Below are 16,104 nucleotides of genomic sequence, written 5' to 3'. Positions count from 1 at the left end.
GTGTTTTATGTTGCATGCACACAGTGTGGCAGTCCTGCTGCAAGAGAGACATATTTTCAGTTCGCCATAAATGATTCCAGCATTTCCCTTTTTTCATTTCTGCCCAAGGTTCCTCTCTGAGGTTATGGTCCTTGTTGGGGAACAAGCTGTACAGTTCAGCTGGTCAAACAGTGCAGTGAAAGGGCCTGTCCAAACCTTTCATTAGCGTGAGTAATGACAGTAAATGTGATGTGATAATAGCAGCGTAAACACAAGCGTGACTCACGGCCTGCTGGGGTTACAGATTTAACAATGTCGCAGATGTTAGTGGTGAATCAAATGCCTCTTCGTAAACTATTGTTCTCTGCGTTTCTATTACTCATCTGAATTTTGTAATTATTCCTTATTATAAGCAAAATTGACTTTTACCCCTTTTACCCCTAAGCTGTTAAAACTGTAATAAATATCATAAAGTTTGTGATTACATATTGCTGTTTTCCAGTATTATATCATCACATTGTATCATTAAGTCCACAAATTCAGCTTTTGCGATTGATGAAACTGTCTAAACATATACAAAAACAGAAACAAAGTACACTTTACCTGAAGTGATGTAGCACATATCCACTGTACACTGTACATGTTCATTTTAATGGGGTAGAATCCATAGATGGGTGACCAAATCATATGTCAATCTTGCTTTTTTAAAGAGAATTTTTATATAATGTAAAACTTCTTGAGAAAGAGTGGAATCCAGATTTACAAGATTTTGTATAAATGTAACTGAAAAGTTGTGGCTGGGGAAATTACAAGATTGTTAGTTTTATTGTTAAATGTACACTACTGTTCAAAAGTTTGGGGTCACCCAGACAATTTCATGTTTTCCATGAAAACTGACACATTTATTCATGTGCTAACATAATTGTACAAGGGTTTTCTAACCATCAATTAACCTTTCAACACCATTAGCTAACACAATGTAGCATTAGAACACAGGAGTGATGGTTGCTGGAAATGTTCCTCTGTACCTCTATGTAGATATTACATTAAAAATCAGTCGTTTCCAGCTAGAATAGTCATTTACCACATTAACAATGTCTAGACTGTATTTCTGATTCATTTAATGTTATCTTCATTGAAAAAAACGTTTTTCTTTCAAAAATAAGGACATTTGTAAGTGACCCCAAACTTTTGAACGGTAGTGTACACTCACATTAAATGTACATAATTTAAAGACAAATAGATGAAATTATTTTTAGAAATTATTGTCCAGTTAATCAAGTAAACCACCAACGCAAAACGCCCGACACCTTTAAACCCCTCCATCCCAGGGCCTCGCTGAAAAACCCTTTAGCGTTAGCAGTTTCAATGTGGGTGAAGCAGCGTTGTGTTTTGCTGACGTGATACTTAGTGTTTTTACTGCAAAGACCGCCAGTATAAAACACAGAGACGGGCTTGTGTGTGTGTTGGCGTTGTTTTGACGTGTCTCTAATGTACAACAGGGTTTTACTGTTGTTACAAATTGCAGTGACTTCACTCCTGAGCTACAGTTCATGTTTCTTCTTCTGAGCTCTTCCTCTGCCTCTGAAATAAAACCAGCATGTAGCGGGGTCAGCTGAGGTAGCTGCGAGGCCTTCGCTTTCCAGTGGAGGATGTACTACTCACGCATCCTACTGTGTGTGTGTGTGTGTGTGCGTGTGTGTGTGTGTGTGTGTGTGTGTGTGTGAGAAAGAGAGCTTCACCATCTGGCCGCCATCCGCCGCCTGAGCCGGGGTCCTGCTGACAGTCCTGACCAGCTGGCTGACTGGACAACAGTGCAGTTGTAGTGGAGCAGACGGAGGCAGGTTACCGCTGTGTCGGACACACAGTGTGGGAAAATACTCAGGGTTGTTCAGATTAAATGATTATGAGATGTCAGTCATATTATGGATTCAGCTGTAAAAAGCAAAACCCGTATTTCCACATTACACTCCTCCTTTCTGTCGCGTTAGCAGAAATACAATTCAATTCAATGTATTTTTATGTGTGGATGGGAAGAGATGGTAAGAACGGACATAAAAGAAAATACTTTTATTGTGTATTTATGGTTTTTTTTTCTAAATATTACTCATCATTTAACCAATGTTTCCTGTGAGATACTGTGAAAGTCCTCCTTTAATTTACTAAAGTTCACTATACAAGTCATCACAATTCTAAAAATACGTGTAATTTTCCTAAAAGACTGAAAGAGGATTTTGCAGTGTGGGGAAAACTACAGTGAAACAGAATTAAAATTGATTAACACAACACACAGAGTAATGAAAAGCATGCTGAACCATGTTTACTCTCAGAGCACCGGTGTGGGAAATCACTGCCCTGTTGTTCGTTACTTCTGTTATGTTCGTAATAGTTGATTTATTGTGTTAAAAGTTAATCAGCAACTGTGCAGAAACATAGTTTGGACAAGCTTGTCCTTTAATTTGATGTTTATGTTAGTTTATACTCACCGCATTTATCTAAAGGCTTTGCTTTATAGATCAAGCTGTTAATGACTTTCTGTATACTTTTTGATGTACATAGATCACAATATATCACACAAGAGGCACCAGCTACTACCTTAGAATTCTGATTGTACTACTGAACAATTACTTGATAATAGTACTTTTGTATTTAATGTGAATTAGACTAATGAAACTTGTGTTATTCTTTAGTTCTGTTCCTGACCAAAAATCAGAATAAAGATCAAAATGCACAATGCAGTATCCATGTCTCAGACACTCAGCACACTGAGAACACAAAACTTTGAAAACAGGTCATAAGAATGCAGTTTTTTGTTAGCTTGTTGTTGTTTCTTTGTTTTTTATACAAAAAAATCCTTTCTTAGGTTTTCAACACTCATGTGTTTTTAATACCGTCCAACTGCAATGGAGGTCTGTGGTTCAAAGGAATAAGTTATATCTGGCTTTGTCTGCACAGACAATACATGCTGGGAAGATCAGTGTGTCTGTTTGTGGGACAAATAGTTGAAAATAAGACAATTTCCCCTTTTACACTTTAACCTTCAGATGTACAAGTGGTTGGACACTACACTCTTCCATAAGTGGGTCAAAAATGACCCGCATAAGAATCAATGTGTTTTCATATCATTTTTGTCATTTTGGTTAAAAATAATCTTTTTTATTATTGTTTGTATTATATTTTTGATTGAAAATTGAAATTGAAATGATTTCATAGTTGACATATGTTTATTTTTCACTTTATGGCAGATTTTTAACATTTTAATGATTGTAAAAGAAGAATATTATGCAGAACAGCAATAGAAGAATGTCAACATTCATTTTGTTGACATTTTTCCACTCTTCTCCTCCAGCTGTTGCTGCTCTCTGTCCCTCCAGGTTTGTGCACTGCATCACCTCTTGTATGATATTATCAGTGATAAGGAGCTTGGGGTAGTAATAGAAATATTACAATTTCTTTAAAAGTATTAAAGGCAACTTAAAAATTTTAATATAATGGTATCAAAAACATGTTTTTTCAGGAATGGCGGGAATATGAAATAATAAAAACTTTTCATTTTAAAGATATTGCAAGAAAACAACTTCACCGAGTCATTTTTGACTCATTTATGCATCTAGGGGTTAAATCATTTTTGGACAGAAGGGCTTTTATTACTATCGAGCATTTTAATTTTTTTACTGTGTTATTGGCCATTTTTTTCCGATAAAACGTTTAAGCACGACATTCACCGCTGACTGCGTTTCGTTGTCAGACAGACAGAACACGTCATTTTACTTTTGCCGCTAGCATTTCTGGAAGTAGAGGTCTGCAGTGTTTCCTCCATTTCCAGTCCTGGGTTGGATAAGAGCAGAGGCCAAGTCAGACACAGCAGCAATAAAACCTTCAGAGCTCTGAAACATCCTGCCAGCCTCTCTGTGATTTCTGCCGCATAGCTCTGCTCGTTGTATATTCCTCTGCAAGTAATCATGACGCAGATTGAAACGCATTGTGGAAATTGCCGAGCCGCCTGTGCAGCTCTCTAGTGAGTCAGTGCATCATTGTTATGGCCACCTTCCTCCAAATGTCCCTCTACAGACCTGAGTGGACCAGAGCAGAGCAGAGCAGAGCAGAGAGAGAACAAAGCCTGGCCTCTGGCCTCAGTGCTGTTCCCACACTTCCACTGCTAATCACAGCTCGTCCAGAACACAGGATGAAACAGGGTGAGGTGTCTCTGATGGCGTCTGCATCAAAACAATATTCGTGCAGGAATCAGTCTTTAATATAACAAGGAATAACAGGGACTTCATTCAGAAATTCTGAGTAAAAATCAAAATGGCATGTTGCTAATATATCATATGTCCTCATTTTTATGTTCTTACATCTATTCGACCTCTTAAAAATTAGACCCAGTCCTGTCTTGTTTGAGGCACATCATGAATGTTTGTGATGTGTCAGTGGCTTTTATTTTGTTTTCAGTACAGTGTGTGTGTGTGTGTGTGTATGTGTGTGTGCGCACGGATCAACATCTTGTGCAATCAGAGCTGATCCCACGAGCCACGAAATAAGAAACAGCATGCTCATCGCGGCTGTGGAGCAGAAACAAATCAACAATCCTGACCTACTGTCGAGAAAAATAAGTCACGTCGGATTTTGTCTCTTTCAGATCATTCAGCTGCACAACAAACACACGACAAAAGTAAAACATAAACCTCGATAAGAGAAGCCGGAATGACACAATGAGGTAAGTTGAATATGTTAAATCTAGTTAACTGCTAACATCTGCTGTGGATGAATTAGCCCCCAGTGGTGTTAAAACACTACTTTTTGTAAAGGTTGCGTCTGACTTGGTGTTACAGTAATTCGCCAAAATGGTCGTGACATTTTCAGTGATCTTGTATTGTGTCTTTAGAGGCGAGCCTGGATGCCCTGGAGGTCTGAGGGCTGTGACTCATGCTTAAAGCCTTTGCGTCTGTGACATGGAGAAAGGAAATAAGAGCCAGATGCCAACAGATATCTACAAGCAAATGGCTCACGCGACCAGCCCTGCTCTCTCTCTGTGTGTGTGTGTGTGTGTGTGTGTGTGTGTGTGTGTGCGTGCGTGCGTGCGTGCGTGCGTGCGTGCGTGCGTGCGTGCGTGCGTGCGTGCGTGCGTGTGTGCATTCCCAGCAGCAACATACAAAGGATTCAGGTGGGACTCAAGTGCTTTTCCAGTGGCAATTTTACGTCAAAGTCCAGACAATATGATTACAATTCTCAGAAACTCACCTAAAGAACCAAAACAAGTTTGACAAAAACATGCATTCAAAGCACCGACTGTGAATAGTATGAGCTATCATGGGTTTTAATTGTTTACTCTGCAACCTATCATTTTCTCCTGTTTTTTATGATGTTTTTTTTTTTTCCAGAACTTTGGCAGAGGTGAAAACATTTCAGCTAAAACAGATTTTACCAACCATGTTTTAGATTACTAGAATTTGAGAACTGGCACAACTGTTAGTTTCCATCCAAAATATCTTAATATACTGTAGTGTGCTGCCAGTAAATCACTGAAAAACCGAGATTCACCAAACAGCAGAGCCTTAATCGTCTGCTTATATAGCTGATTCAGAGAATGAACTCAACAACTCAGCTTTATGAACTGCAGCTTTCTCTGGGTTTGACTAAATATTTGCAGTTTTAACTCAAAAAGCATCGCAGTTGTTGCCTTGTATTCATTTATTCTTTTTTGTTTCCATTTATAACAAGGCCTAAAGTATTAGTTGTGCAGGTTATTAACTAAAGTATTGTGCAGATGTCCTGAGCAGGGCATGAATATCTAATAATACCAAATTATGTGAAGATAAATCCGTATCGGCCTTATTGTGGTGCAAGAAGAAAAGTCGGCAGACAGCTAATCAACATTGTTGAAGGCGCAACATTTTACAGAATAAGTAAAAAACCTTGGCCTGAAGGCAGTGTTCAAAGAAAAGTCAGGAAATCGCTGAACTTTTTATTGTGTATCCACTAAGGACATTGAATATTTTTAACTAATTTATAGTTGTCAGATTTCTCTCAGAGCCACAGCTGTCAACTTTGTGATGGTAAGACAGGAAAAGTTGAGGGATCACCAAAGTCAACACCCTCTGGAGACCATCAAGTCTGTAATAAATGTCCTGAATATCCAGCTAATGTTTATTAGACAGCTCAGTTGGGATCAAAGTTGTGAACTGAACAATAATTCATGCCAGGAGATTGACTCCACACCAGGACACTGTGTTCATCGCTGTTCATCTGGAGCTAAAGTTTACAAAACACAATATATACCAAATTCGGAATGAAAAATAAGTAGCCTATCTGGATATCTGAGCTGTCAAGTTATGCTCTGACTTCATAAACTCAGTAGGATTTTACTGATCATTGCAAATGCACGTGTACAAGGTTGACACGGTTAGCTTACTCTTTGTAAAACAGAATGAAATATAGAATGAGTGCAAATGTTCACATTCATTGAAATTGAACATAAGCCACAACATTTTCAGTAGGGATGAGAATAGGTATGGGATATAGGGAATTTTTCAGGCCATTCGTGGATTTTAGACAGCAATATATCATTTGTTCACTGCTGTTAATAAGTTTGGGGTCACCCAGACAACTTCATGTTTTCCATGGAAACTCACACTTTTATTCATGTGCTAACATAATTGCACAAGGGTTTTATAATCATCAATTAGCCTTTCAACACCATTAGCTAACACAATGTAGCATTAGAACACAGGAGTGATGGTTGCTGGAAATGTTCCTCTGTAACCCTATGGAGATATTACATTAAAAATCAGCCATTTCCAGCTAGAACAGTAATTTACCACATTAACAATGTCTAGACCATATTTCTGATTCATTTAATGTTATTTTCATTGAAAAAATGATGTTTTTCTTTCAAAAAATAAGGATATTTCTAAGTGACTCCAAACTTTTGAAAAGTGTTCTTGCCAGGAAATGAATACTGAGATTTACTTCAGCACCAAAATAATAATAAAGAAAAGAAACGTCTAAATTCAGCTTAAAGTGACTGCTACTGAGCATTACTTAATTGTATGCAAAAAAAACAACAAAAAAAACTATGATAGGGATGAAGTCATATCTACACTGAAAAGAGGATCAGTGTTAAAACGTTTGGGAGTAGTTTGCACACACTAAGAAATATCTTTGTCCTAATGCTGTCATTGTTCTAAATGTCTGTAGAAACATCAGATGCAGAAATGAGACACAACTTTAAAAAATAATAACAATAATAATCAACATTGGCCTAATACTGATATGAAAAGGACATTTTTACATCTGATAAGTACAACCATGACATTTCTGTCCGAGGGAAGCCTTGTCCTTCTTCTTCAATGATAAAAATAAATAAATGGAAAGAATCTGCATCTCTGATAATGCAGCAGAATACAGTCTTTTGAGAAGATTATCTCTTTTCTATAGATGAGTCAGTCTGCAGGTTGGTTACACTTTGTTAGAGTGACAGTGACATACATAGAGGATACAGATAATAAACACTAACAAGTCAAAATACTGCTTATCCAGGATTTTTTTCTTTTTTGAAGGTCTTCTTTATGACTGAACTGAATGAGGCCCTTCATCTACAGCAAACATACTAACTTACAATATAATACATTCCTATTTTCCTGCTCTTCCTACACCGTGAGGCAGAGAGGACTGAATTTGATCTACATGAGGGAAATAGCCACCTATGTTTCTACATATTAGAGTAATATTCAGGAGGGGAAATGGTGGGGTCATTGTGTTTTTTAACTTTCCAGTGATTTATGTCACATACTATGTAGCCGCTGACAGTAAAGACAATGATATTTACTCTGCTACATGTGCTGCAGGCAGAGCTGAGAAACAAGGTTGGAGTTGCTCTGCTGGATAAACTGTGTGGTAACACTATTTCTAAATTACCCAAGGATCTTTTTTTGCATTATTTTCTGTCCACAAAAAAACCCAAAACTTTCTATCTTGGGCAGCATACAGGCAGTACATACCGATACTGATAAATTTACGACAGATAATATTAGCCGATAATAAAAGTCAACCAATATATAGGTTGGACTCTAGTAAGCATTTTATTTTTATTTGACCTGATCCCTTTTTTGCAGCATTTAATTGCATCTGTGGCTAGGGCCTTTCTCTTCTTTAGTCTCACTCTTCCAACTCCCCACCTTTACAATGTCTACCTTCATCTTATATTTGTTTAACTGGAGGTTGATCTGGTTGAGTCAATTAGTTATTTCTTTGAATATCATGCTACAGTGTGTTTAAAGTATGTGGTTTATCCTACTGCTTTTATCAATGCAGATATTTTGCGTTATTTGTCTCTGCCATAATAAGCAGAACTTCACTCTTAAGAGATTTTTCTGTCAAAAGTCAGCCAACAAATTTCAGAGGCTACTGGTTACACATCTATCCACTCATGTGTCTGCACTGCACAAACTGGTTCATCCTGCCAAGTGAAAAATAAAAAACGAAACAAAAAAAAAATCTCCTTAAGGATGAATGGGGTGCATTTTATTAATGAAAGAGACGAATAAATCTCTATTACACAGAGTCTCAGGTGGACATTTGGAAGATAGATCTGGCAAAGACGTCTTCTAAATGCTGTACTAGGAATCAAAGACTCCTCTGTACATCTGGAGAACATGGACAGGAGGGGCTGGATTATCCAAAATATGCATGTTCCTTCAGATATCCATCATTTGGTATTAATCATAACTGGGAAGTAATGCATCATGGTACTTGAAGTGATAATTACACATCCATCTCTCTGTGGCTGACGCATGATCACAGTAATCCATGGGGGCAAGAAGTAATTAGAAAATGTATCTTAAAGATGGTATTAAAAGCTGGATGGTGGGGGGTTTAATCCAATTGTTGTATGTCAGGAGGGCAACAACACAAAGCACATTTTTATAAACTTCTACAGGGCAATTCTCCGTGCTGATGGTGATTGGAAAACAATGTCAGATGCAATTTTTCAAAAACAGAAAGACAAGTGAAATAAGCAGTGCAAGTGCCATAATTCAAACCTCATGTGCTCTAGTTGGGTTTAACAACTTGTATCTTTAGGATTAGTTACCTGGACATCTGTAGCCTAAAACTCGTCCATCAACAAGTAAGGAGACGTACAATAAGGGTTTTGTAAATAAAAGTCAGTGGTACATGGTTCCAATTTGTGAGGCTCTGACCCATATCGCTGCTGCTTGTTCACAAAATGTTTGACATGAACCCTGATGTGACTCATGGTGTTTAGATTTTCTACCACATTCTTCTGTGTATTGGAGCACAAGTTGAAAGGCACCAGTCTCAGTGGGTGTAGGTGTGGCCGAGGTCAAGAAGAGCAGATTCAGAGCTGAGAGTCATCAGCATATTGTTTAAACTTATCTGTCTGAGTCACCTGGCTTTGTTTTAAATTCCTACCTCCAGTTTTTGTTGTATGAAAAGCTCCACTGTAGCATGTCATGTTTCCAGTTAAATACTGTGGGGCTACTGTGGGGATCATTCAGTTCTTGCATACACAGAAATGGTGACCTAATTACTGGCATGCACAACTAAGTACAGCTTTCTGCTGCTATTTCTATTTATTAAGACCACAAACAGTAAGCATAGCCAGTCACTTCAATAAGACAGCCTGAAGCAGCAACACAGGTTGGGATCTGAATGTTCTTACATGTAAATTATATATGACAAGCTGTTTACAACATTATGCATGCAAGAGAATGAATTGTCTCAGTCCTGTGCTCTATATTTATCATGCATGCACATTTTGATTTGATTCTATGAATTCGTATTCATACAGTTTAGAATGCACAAAAGGTTCATACAATATAACAGAAATGTATTCACTTGTTCTTGCTTTCACAATAGGGAAAGTCTCATTTGATAAATGTGAGAGTTACATTCATACAAAACTTCACCGGATAGTAATTATGCAAAATTGTTGTTGCAGTTCCTTGTTCCTGTTGTTCCTGTAACGATAAAACTTGAATTCACATAACATTATGAATGGCACAGTTGCGCAACACAGGTTCGTAGATCAGAATCACCTCTTTATAAGAACACAGCTGCATGAACATCACAATACCTGAACAGTAAAATGGTTGTTTTATTCAGGGCATTTTTGACACCTCACAGGTTTAGCCCCCATCAAAATGAGAATAAAAAAATCTTTAATATTTGAGCCAGTTTTGCTAATTGGAGCTTCATTTAGTCAAGGATATTTATACATTTTTATTTATAAAAATGTATGTTTATAGATTAGAAAAAACAGGAAAATGTCTGTCAGTTAAGTCTTCACAGACTTCTATGGACGGACTAATCATGCATACTGCATATTCCAACAAAGGCCCACTCTGAGCCAGGAAAACCCTGCTATTATCAGTGTATGTTTATGTATTTGGGAAATATGTTTTCTCAGTGATCAGAAGGCTCTTGTTTCCAGAACTACCGGCTGTCAGGACAATTATGCACAAAACAGGAAATTTGACACTTCTTGTTTTATGGTCTACTGGTGAATATGAATAATTTTCTCCAGACTGTTTACATTCATTTACTCTACTGCCTTGATGTTGAATATTTTGACATTTTCTATTTTTTTTTTCTTACATGTAATCCAATTCAGGTGACAAAAAGACTTTGCCTATGAGCCCTGACCAGCGGGACGTTTGTCGTCTCTGCTCAGTGTTGTGCACACAGTGTAGGACTAATGGAGCACACTGTGTAAGTGTTTCCATACTGCCACATTGCCGTTAAGTGGCACATTTTACATTTGACCTCTCTGCCTTGCCGATTCACGTGTCATTAAATTCCAGGAAAGCTTAATGTTCCCTGGCAGTAGAACATAGATAAAATAAAATAGCTCCATTCTTTTTTTCTTAGCATTCATCAACAACAGCAGTGTGCTCATGAATTTCAATGTGCTGGCCTGCTCTGAATGATTTATTGACTTTTCTATGCTTCCAGCGGCGTCGTTTATGAAGTCCTTTGAGGATTTCTCATATACATATTGTTTCATTAAACGTAACGGGGTGTGGAGGTATAGACACACCCAAGCTCATCAAATACTGTGAGTGATACACAGATGGATGCAGGGTTAACAACTGGGAGAAAATGGAGAAAATGTCTTACATTTGTAAGCCGTTGCTGCCATGGTAAACATTTGATTTAAATAATGTTCGCCCCAGGACAGCTGCTGGAATGACACTCAGGACTGAACGCTAATGGCAGGCATTAAAGAGAAATTAAGAGGCCCACATGGCCACACACTTACTTGATCTCGCTGTGAGCCAGCGACTGGTCTTTACCCTCAGATGAAACTTCAAAGAGGAGCACGTCCATTAACAGCACAGATTCATAACTGGGAACAGAACTAACTGGAGCCACATTGCTCCCACTGCAGCTTGTTGTGCATCTGAGAATGTTTCTCTTCAACTTATTGCTGTGCAGGAGTTTATTTGATGAGCTGACACACTGAAAACAGTTTTGTTTGCCAGAAACAGTTGGTGCTGAGCTGAAACGGGAGGGTTTCAATATACACCACAGTGGGAAACTGTAGAGGAAAAAAAAAACTGTTAAAGATGTGAATACAGTTCATCTACAATCCATTTATTAGGAGTTTAGAGGTATTATGAAGTAAACAACGAGGACTACAAGATTACTAAATGACCATAAGCTGTTCTGCAGTTTGATCCAGACATGGAACAAAATGTAACACAGATTACATTAAACTTCTTGACATGACATGACCATGAGTCAAATTGGGGCGGGGCAGCCCCCCCCCTTCAGTCTGTCTGAAAATGTAAATGTAAAAAAGAAAACTAGTGGTACCTATTTTGAAACAACGGTTCAGAAGATTCAGTTTTATGCTTTACATTGTACAAACACGACTATATAATTAATTCTGAATGCAACTATGTGCACCTTTATTTAATGTCTCTATTTTCACCTTTTCCCTCCTTTCAGTGTTTTTGATCATTTTAATTTATTAAATACACTGTGAACTTAATATTACAAAGCTGTTTTCAATTAATCACGATTCATGATTCGTGATGCCCTCGCCTATTCGGCTGCGTTTTTCTGTTCCCTTGAGTTTCACGCATGTCTCAGTGCCAAATATGGACTCCAACAGCTCAATCAGCCCCAACTTGAAATACAAGAATTTCCGTAAAAGAGATGTGCAGCTGTCGGTTGGTTTCATGCTCTTGATACGAGCTACAAATCCTTGTTCTCACGTTTTCAGTTGGTGTAACCTTTTCCTAGCAGGCTTTAAGTGTGTACTGTATTATGACAATGTACTGCTGCCAAGACATAAAGAGACAAGACATTTTCTTGTTATGATACATTTTTCCAGAGAAGGTTTTTTTTTGTTATTATAGCATATTCGCTTTCTAGCAATGCCTAAAACTAGCATTTCTCATTAAAACAAACTTTTGTCCTTCTACCAGAAAGTATACGATGCTAAAACAAGAAAAAGGTTCTTCATTGCATCTTACACAGCAGCTCAGCAGCATGTGAGACTTGAAAACACCAGGAAGCCTCTGCTGCCAGTGAATCATGCTCTCTGGGTCTCAGAGCAGAATACTGTGGCTGAGACGTCGTAAGTGGACAAGATCTGGAGGGCTCATAGCAGGATCATTGTCGAGGGAACGCTACCTGTTTTCACAGCTGACTCACCCTCACTTCAATGCATTAAAGAGTAAATACCTATGAAAAGCAATGTCACGCTGCCACAGAGAAAGGTGTTTGCTGGTTACCTCAGCAGATAATATGCAGTGCTGGAGTCTCATCTGAAGGCCACACTTGGAGGGCAGACTTTGTTCCACCACACTTGACATCAGGACAGCCGACTACAAAAGCTTTGTCGGTGTATTTAACCTTTTTGGAAGGAACTGGTAGTAGAGGTCATATACGAATAATTAGTAAACTAATGAGTAACTAATGTCTTTTACGTAATGGTTAAAAAAAATGCTGTTTTTAAAGAGGTAATAAGTAGAAAGTAACTTTAATACACTTTAGCTTTACTTTAGCTGAGTAGCTAGTCAGAAAGTGCAACACAATCTGATACAGAGAATGACTTTAGGGATAGATAGATAGATAGATAGATAGATAGATAGATAGATAGATAGATAGATAGATAGATAGATAGATAGATAGATAGATAGATAGATAGATAGATAGATAGATAGATAGATAGATAGATAACAATAAGCAGTGTGAAAACAGAACCAACAAGAAAAGCACTCAGAGATCACAGTACTCCGCCAAGGCTGCCCAGTAATTGCATCATTTCCGAGGGATGAAATCTTGAAAAAATTTGTGGCAGAAATCATGGCACCATACAATGTGGCCATTAAATATAGATGTACCCACAAACAAAATGACTTTGCACTGAGCACAGGCGTGTGTTATGCATGTGTACGTTTTGTATGGTTACCGAATCGCATGAACTAAATATGTAGCATTCGGCGGGAAGTAATGGGACTCGGAAACACCCACCACAGTTTAATCAATCGTTCCTTATATCATTTCCAACGGAAAAGTCCCGATAAGTCCGCAGCAGTCGATTTGTAGAAGGATCGCAATCATGTGATCATCAGCAGGCAGCTGACATAGTGTTTATTTGTTGTCATAGATACAGTGACACTGTGCCGCTATCTTGCGATACAGAAATCTTTAACAAATCTGTGGGTCCAGACTATAAGCCGCATCACTGTCAAAATGGAATCACTTGGTCCTTGTGTCATTTCTGATCTTCCCTGAAAATTTCATCCAAATCCGTTAGTCCCTTCTTGAGTAATGTTGCTAACAGACAAACAGACAGACAGAAAAACATACGCTGATTGTCACATAACTCCGCTGCATTCCTTGTCAGAGTAATAAAAGGTTGTCATTATTTCCAGACAATCTACATGAAGAAAATGTTTACATATTGCAAATCTTGGCCTAGAAAAAATAAAGAAAAAGTAAAAAGTTCTATGACAAACCTGATGTTGGCACTGTTCAACTTCATGTTTCCTCTCCTGAGAGACAATTTTCTCCTCTATGATGGCAGACTCACAATCAGCAAGCTGCTGCTCCAACTGAGCAATGGATGCCTGCAATCACACAGTAATGAATATCATATTAGTGACAGAAATAAGATGGATAGTTAGATGGATAGACGATATGAATAATCTTACTGACAAATAGCCGTACTATTGTTTTCAAATGCTAACATCTGTGGTCCAGTATGCTACAAGTACTAGTCTCAGGTTGTGTTGTAGTTATTATCACTTTATTGAAATAATCACACAATTTTTAGGCACAGATGCGTAAAGAAAACAAAAGCAACCCTGAGCCAAAACTGACAAAGCATCATGTTATATGTTTAATACTTGTGTAATTTGATTGCTCTAAGCTACAGCGTCTATTAAACTGTATGTGAAAATGTCATTATATCCACTTATTGTATTATATTGAGAAAAGTTAGTTTAATGTGATACACTGATTTTGCAATATAATGGTTTTGTAATATAATGGGATCCAAGGGATAATCTGTTAAAACACTCTAAAGAATTTCTTGGAAAATCAATACACTAGTATCTTGTAAAAGCAAAAATGAATAAATAAAAATGTCACAACACTGTGAAATTTTGTTATGATGAAAAGTTGAGGAAATTCTATTTTTTATCACCGTGGCTACATTATGTTGGAGTACTGTATGAAGTGTTGATCAGGGAAGTTACTGCATGTAAATTATCCAAATTCAAGCTTTAAAAACAACCACTGTTGTTGTAAGATTTATTGTTAAGAAAACATCCGTCTGAAGTTGCTAAATGTGCTCATTTAGACCAAAACATATCAAAGATCTAAGTGACTCTAATCTGTTGCTAATAACCTGGCAGAAAAATGGGATCCTTTGAATTTGATAAATGATCTTCTGCTAAAGATTTGAGCTTCAGATATGTGAATGAGTTTAGAATATAACTAATCTCAATGGAACACAAATGAGATATGCCAGTCCTATGTAGCAAGTAATGTTAGAAAACAATGATGTATATACAGTGGAGCATTTGCTTATTTTTGACTGGAAGGCCTATTAGTAGAATGTCTTATTGTCAAATGCCTCAGAAACTATACCTATTAAAACTAACAACTGTTCCTAATTTAAATTTGACCACTGACTCCTTTAAAGTATTCTTCTCCTGTACCAATACATCACTCCCCGCACTTCTGCTTCAACAAAAGTCCTGCTCTGGCCAACTGCAGTTGCAACATTGAATATCCTAATTCAGGTACAGCCCTGCCATATGCATTAGAGTTAGTGAGCAAGAAATTTCAAGTCTGCGCTTATAAAAAGTACAAAAACTGTACCCAATTTAATGGTGCTATCACTTTTAAAGTAGTCTTCTTGTGTGGTGATGCAGCACTTCCAGCACCTCCTGTCATGCTTGTCAAAATGAAACCAACTTGAATGCCATTGTGGGGAAGAGAAAGAAGCTGCGGGGAACTAAATCTGGTGAGTAGGACAGGTGGGAAGCCGTGATTGTTTTGGTGCGCAGAAAAAGCTCATGTATTTTCTATGTGCTGTGAGCAGGCACGGTTATTGTTTCAGGTTACGTTCTCTCACATACCTCATCGCCTTCTTCTCTCTTGAAAACTGCCAGCGCTTCCACTGCAGTTTGATCTCTAGGTCAGACCCGTAGAACCGACTGGCATCATCAGTGATGAACTTTGACATGAATTTTGTGTTAGTTTCAGACAGACTTTGATGTTTGCTCTCACGCAAGTTTGACGTTCACGGTGAAATCCCAAATGTGCCCTGTTAGTAGCAGATCAGAACTTCCAGAGAATGTTCTAAATGTGGCAGAAGCGCTGGGAGCAGTGTATCACTGCACAAGAAGTCTCCTTTTATAAGGACATAGAAGCCAAACTTAAATCAGGTGCAGTTTTTCTTTGGGACTGCTGAAATGGAAATTTGATATTCAGGAAGTTGACTGACAGCCCAAGCGAGTCTCATGTTTAACCTGTAAGACTCTGTCATCTGTGTTGTGAAAACATAAAGTGTGTAGCTTGATCGCAGTTCAGTTAAGAACATGGTTATCTGTTCGCTGTCACTAGCGTCTCGTTCAAAAG

The sequence above is a fragment of the Amphiprion ocellaris genome, chromosome 10, assembly GCF_022539595.1.
Source record: "Amphiprion ocellaris isolate individual 3 ecotype Okinawa chromosome 10, ASM2253959v1, whole genome shotgun sequence".
Classification (NCBI taxonomy): Eukaryota; Metazoa; Chordata; class Actinopteri; family Pomacentridae; genus Amphiprion; species Amphiprion ocellaris.
This window is presented reverse-complemented; position numbering follows the sequence as displayed.